Raw genomic sequence first — 6,905 nt, 5'->3', positions numbered from 1 at the left:
ACCAAAGATTCAGGGTCATTAACATGACATTTAGGAGCTCACCTGAAACTATAAGTAGGTTCTTTCATCAAGTCTTGTATGCAGTTGGTGAGTTGAAAAATGAGTTGATTATTCCACCATCCACTAGTGTCCATCCTAGGATCCTTGGCAGCAGGAGATGGAACCCATATTTCAAGGTTGGTGGCCCTTTCCTAATTGCAAACCAATTGACCTTACCCATATGGTAGTAACCTGTTAATATGCTATTTATTTTTAGGATTGCATAGGAGCAATTGATGGGACACATGTCTTAGCTAGAGTTCCTGTGAAGATGCAAGCTGCCTTTAGAGGCAGGAAGCACACCATCACTCAGAATGTACTGGCAGCAGTGGACTTTGATCTCAGGTTCACATATGTGCTTGCTAGTTGGGAGGATCTGCACATGATGCTCTAATTTTATCAGATGCTCTTGAAAGGACAGATGGCCTTACAGTCCCACAAGGTACCATAACTCACATATACACATGCCAACAAGACTTGCACACACTAAACTGATAAACTATCTCTATTTGTTACATTGTCTAGGGAAATTCTATCTTGTGGATGCTGGATATGCAGCCAGGCCTGGGTTCATGCCGCTATATCGTGGTACAAGGTACCACTTGAGGGAGTTTGGTTCAAATAGGCCACAAAATTAAAGAGAGTTGTTTAACCTGAGGCATTCTTCTCTTAGAGTGACAGTAGAGAGGGCCTTTGGTGCTCTAAAGAATAGATTCAGAATCCTTGATAACAATCCTTTACATCCTTACAAAACCCAAGTGAAGTTGGTTCTTACCTGTTGTATTCTGCACAATTGGATACTTAGGCATGGATAAGATGAACATGTCCCCACTGAAGCTGCTTGGACTCCTAACTCCACTGATACTCCCCCTGAGCCAGAACATAGCCATAACAATGGAACCTGAGCACAACAGAGGGATGCATGGGCTGCACAAATGTGGCAGAATAGGGGATCTTCTAGAGTTTAATTCCACTGAAGTACTTGAGGGTCATGTATTGTTAAGTAGCATTGATGAATTTGTAATATGTTCCGAGACCTATGGTACTTTGCTATGATGTGTACCTGCAATCATGAACAATATGCATGGCATGATATTTGCATGCATTATTTTCTTTACTGTTTGATTCCTAAGTACTTTGGTGTTTCTTTTTCTAATGGTATGATGGTTAGGACATGGCTGTGATGGGTGAGGAAGTTGTTGGTGTTGCCAATGAGGCAGGGGCTGAGGGTGGGGTGGCTGCTGGGTTGGAGCCCAGCCTGGGGGGCCAATACAATGGACCAGTGTTCAGTCAACCTTCATGCTTAGGAGGTTTCATGATCTGGTTGGGCAAGGGGTCAAAACTGATAAAGGCTTCAAGGAAGTGCATGTTAGGCAAGTTGCTAGGATGGTTTCTGATTTTGCTGAAGTCAATGTCACCACCAACCAAATTTATAACCACCTGCGCAAATGGCGCCAGAGGTGGGTTAAGATTGCTAGGCTCAAGGATCTCAGTGGTGCTCTCTGGAATGAGGAGCATCATATGATAGTCCTTGAGGAGGAGCATCTGATAGGGCACACTAAGGTTAGGCCACAACTTAAATATATCTAACTGTTATGGTTAATAGTTACCCTTTTCTCTAACTATTGCACCATATTTTTGCCCAACTAGGAACATCCTGCTGATGCCAAGTTCTTGAACACCCTAATTGAGAACTATGTCCAAATGGAGGCCATTTTTGGGTCTAGTCAGGCTACTGGTAGCTTTGCCATGGGTTCCAATGAACCTTTAGGTGTATCAACTGACCTTGGCCACCTTGAGGGGGGAGATGTTAGATCAAAGATAATTAATTTAGATGGGAATGAGGGTGATTCTGGTAAGCAAAATGCAGCCTCTAATGGGCTGGACACCTCTAAGGGTTCTGATGATAAGGAAGGAAGAGGTGGTAAAAGGAGAAAGTTGTGTGAGGAAGAATACCAGTTGATGCATGGTATGACTGTTGCTGTTGCCTCTGTTGCAGATGCCCTCAAGGCTCCTCAGCACAATGAGGTCCATGAGAATCTTTATGGTTGTGTCATGTCCTGTCCTGGGTACTCACAGGAGGCCATGATGTTTGCACTTGTGTACTTGCTGAAGAACAAAGCAGAAGGCCTATGCTTTGTTCAGATGAGTGAAGCCCATAGGATCCTTTGGCTTAGGACCTACCTGAGCCAAGCCAACTTCCTCTAGGTGCTTAAGGACTGCCATCTGATATTTTGCTTGCCTATGCTATAATTTTACATTTTGGGTTAGCACTAACCACTAATGGTGAGGGTAGAGACACCATTTGGAGCCTATCCAAGGCTGCATATATTTTTGTATAGCATAGGACACATGGTTCGACTTTGTAGAGGTACTTGGGAGGGATCTGTTAGGTGTGTAAACATGAACACCTGCACCTTATCTTTGTGATGGATGCCATGTCTTTGTTCTGGTTAATTGAGCTTTCCTATTGGTTGACTACCTGGTGATGCCATTTTTTTTTATCTTGCATACATGTTTTGAATTGATGGTAACATATGTTATTAAAGTTAAGAACCTATGCCTATGATGATTGGAATATTTTCCCAATTCAAAGTAGATGGGTACCATCAGATGACCTTGAGCTTGTGAGGGACTATGATATTGTTGTTATTCCTGTCCACTGCTACTGCTTTTGTACTACCTGGTAAGTCCATCTTTCTTTCATCTTTCCTATATGTTGGTTGCTTTCTTCTGCCTTGATGGTAACATATGTTATTTAAGGTAAGAAACTATACCTATGATGATTGGAATATTTGCCCAATTCAAAGTAGATGGGTACCATCAGATGACCTTGAGCTTGTGAGGGACTATGACGTTGTTGTTGTTGTTGTTGTTGCTGTCAACTGGTACTGCATGTTACTTATTTTTGGCTAGCTTGTTGCTGATCTGTTGTCGATGTTGTGCTGCTACTGCTTTTTTTGTTGGCAGTCCTGTTGTTTCTGTTGCTAATGTGCTACTGTTTCTGGTCTTCTATTGCTCTTGTGTCACTGATGCTCCAAGCTCAAGGTCAAGAGAAGATGAAAATAAAATCTGAGGCCAACACTTAGTATATCACATTTGCTTTTATCATACATCTACGTTTGCAAATTGGGTAATATGCAAATTGGGTAACCTGTCAGTAGCAGGTCACATTGTTGTTGTTGTCGTCCTCCCTGGTACTGCTTGTTCCTTATTTCTGGTTGTGTTGTTGCTGAGCTGTTGTCAATGTGCTGTTACGGCTCTTTCTGTTGGCACTGTCCTGCTGTTTTTGCTGCCATTGTCGTACTATTTGTGGTTTGCTATTGATCTTGTGTCACTGATGCTCCAAGCTCAAGGTCAAGGGAAGATGCAAATAAAATCTAAGGCCAACACTTACTATATCAAATTTTCTTTTATTATACATCTACCTTTGCAATTGAATCCAGTTTTATTTCCTTTATAAGGCACAATGGCTTGGTATGTTGTGTATTGGGGTAGGAAGCCTGGAGTCTATGCAATTTGGGTAACCTATCATCAGCAGGTCACCGGTTATCCTAATTGTTGCTACAAGAGTTTTAGTTTTAAAGAGGAAACAATTGCATCTTTCCTAGAGTCCACTGGTGATGAAGATGTCAAAGAAGCGACTATCGGTTCAAAAAAGACGGCAAATAAACTTAGTTGGCTCCATATCATAGTTATGCTACAATTTATTGTTATTATTGTACTGCTAGTCTTTGGAAGTAGTTCATCAGGATCAGCCTTTGTAATATCAAAACAGCTCATATTCATGAACATTAGTGGTAACCTCACCAATATGGTACTAGGGTGCTCCGATCTCCTCCCATTCTACGTACCAAACACGATCCGGTGTCTCTTGTCATACACAACAACGATCCAACCAGTACAACCAAACACCACCTCGCGTGATTCAGGACGACAGTAAAGTGCAACCAAACAAACTTCCCTGTATCGCTCTATCCCATCTCCCACCATCCGGTATAGCCCATCCATTCTGGATGGCCCCCTCCTTTGCAACCAATCACGCTCTCAAACCATCACCCTTAGGCTACCCCAACTATATTTTGTGATGCTTATTGATGATGATTCTTCTCTGCCAGTTTTCAGGGTCACCCCGGACATATCAAGGGCCCATAGCGAATGTTACATTTAGGCCGTAAGCTAAATGTGAATATAAATGATATTTTGAGGTCACGTTAAATTAGCCATTTCATACTTTGGTTAAAAATTACTTTTATAGGTTTGGCTCATATATTTGAAAATGAAGAGAACATATCCATCCTAAAAATTTATACTTTTATGAAACTACATTTAGAAGAGCTAGCAAATATGTCCGCGTTGCAACGGGTGTAAAAAATATTTGAATTTTTTATCTATAAAATACCGCCAAAGCGTGATTCGATTTTATAGGAAGCACATCCCACTCATCGATTTAAGGGGTGTTTGGATACCCCGTGCTAAACTTTAGCACCTGTCACATCGGATGTTCGGATGCTAATTAGGAGGACTAAACATAGTTTAATTACAAAAACTAATTGCACAGATGGAGTATAATTCGTGAGATGAATCTATTAAGGCTAATTAATTCATCATTAGCAAATGGTTACTGTAGCACCACATGGATAAATCATGGACTAATTAGGCTTAATAGATTCGTCTCACGAATTAGACTCCATCTGTGCAATTAGTTTTATAATTAAACTATGTTGAGTCCTCCTAATTAACATCCGAACATCCGATATAACAGGTGCTAAAGTTTAGCACGGGGTATCCAAACACCCTGTTAGTCTGGTGTACATGCCAAAACATGTATTCATATGCCGCACATCGTTCATATTAAAAAAATATATTTTTCTATAGCAAGAGAAAAGGCCCGGTAAAAGGGCCAAAGGCGTGCGGGTCCCACCAGTCAGCCCCTCACTGCCTCTTCTCCCTCTCCGTGGGCCCCCAACAACACCGTCCACGGCAATCTCTTCGGTGGGCTGCAGACACTGAACCCGTGGCCTTCAGGCTATGAGCTCCCACAGTTGATCTACGCACTCGCCTTCCCCCCCACCGCGCCTTCTGCCCTTCTCCTCACGACGTCCTCATCTTCGCGCTTGAGCCCGGCGTAGCGATGAACTACATCATCCAGACATTTACGAGTGAATGCACCATATCTAGCCAAAAAATAATATGCTACAAGCGGCTGGGCGGCAAAACAACAACGGCGACCAAAAGCACAGAGCACAGGCATGCAGAGATAACAATCAGCGACGTGCATACACGCCGTATGTTCACACGGGGAGGCACTCATGGTCGTCTCATCTCACAGTTTGTTCAGGACGAAGTAAGCTGGACGAAGGAAGCCGGACGGCAACAAAAGTACAAAGGTGACACACAAAAAGAAACTGGGACTCTTTACATGCTATGAACAAGACTAGCTAGGTGTTTTGCTCCTGCCAAAATCCAATTTGCGGTCTCGTCTCTTATCCTCCCAACGATCACCATGATGGTGCCTCCAAATGATTAAAGATGCGCGCATTCCAAATCTCCCAGCAAATCAGAATGATAATCGACCTCATTCCTTTGCGAGCTAGCTCAGGTGTTATCGCTCTCGCAGCCCACCATTCATGAACTGACTCTGTTGGTTGCCGTTGGTCCGGATGCATCGCGACCAAGCCAAGCCAAGCAGTTGCGCCCAGATATGTCTTGTGAAACGGCATTCATAGAAGAGGTGTTTACCGGACTCTTGGACTGTACGGCACAGGGCGCAGACGGGGTTGTGCGGCCAGCCCCTCGAGCTAAGCCGATCCGCTGTCCAAATCCTGTTTTGGCTTTGGCGGCGCCCAAACTCTCCATATAAGCTCATTAAAGTTGGTGGTCGTGGACCCTATAAATTGTGCGTGATACGCTGAGCTTGCCGAATACTGCTTGGACGCGTTTAGTTTCCATTCAATCTCATCTTGCATTCTGGCCTCAATTCGACCTGCTGTACTGCTGCCCATAGCTGCCCATATTCAGCAAGCGCGAGGAAGGATGTTGTATGTCCAGGTCTCCGATCCAATTTTGCCTCAGCAGCGCCTCCCGTAGTGATCTGTTCTTTCTTCTAGAAATTGTGAAAACCGTGGGAGCCATGTCCCTTGGCCTCTGCCCCTGGAACCTAGCACTGTTCTAGAAGGATACTTTCTCCCCATTCCCAATTGTAATTTTGTCGTTGTAAAAAGGAGATGATCGGTGTTATTGCAAGGAATGTCGTTTCCCACTCGTCGTACATACATCTATAGGTCCACCAGCAGACCCAAATACGAGGTTGGACACCAAGACGCATCTGACATGGAGATCATAGCGCAGGACGGTGCAGTCTACATGAAAAGACAATGACTAGTCGAGGATTAGGAAAGTACTCGTTGTAATAAGGTAGGCTTCTTCTAGTCGTATCCGACTAGTATTCTCGTAACCAACCGACCTGTAACCCTAGCCCCGACTATATAAAGGCAAGGTAGTAACCCCCTCCAAAGCAATTCAATCCAGCCAACACGTAGGACGTAGGGTATTACGCAATCTAGCGACCCTAACCTGTCTAAATCGTGTGTCTGCGTTTAAACATCGAGCACCTCCTCGGTAGGTTGCCGGGTTTAAACATCGACACCACCCACTGCTTATCTTCTTGGTTCCATTCCCGCCACAGCCACCGCAGGCGCAGCGCTCTACCAAACTTCCAAGATGCAGGACGCCCAGCCCGCCGTTCTTTTTCGATCTAGCAGTTCTTCTCCAATTCACTTTACATTCGCCTCTGTTAGTCTTTCTGTCCCGGCCCATAGGAATTGCTTACGTTTTGCATCGATCTCCTGTAAGGTTGCCTTGGG

This window comes from Setaria italica, chromosome IX (assembly GCF_000263155.2).
Source record: "Setaria italica strain Yugu1 chromosome IX, Setaria_italica_v2.0, whole genome shotgun sequence".
Taxonomy (NCBI): domain Eukaryota; kingdom Viridiplantae; phylum Streptophyta; class Magnoliopsida; order Poales; family Poaceae; genus Setaria; species Setaria italica.
The sequence above is the reverse complement of the archived record's forward strand: the minus strand, read 5'-3'. Positions refer to the sequence as shown.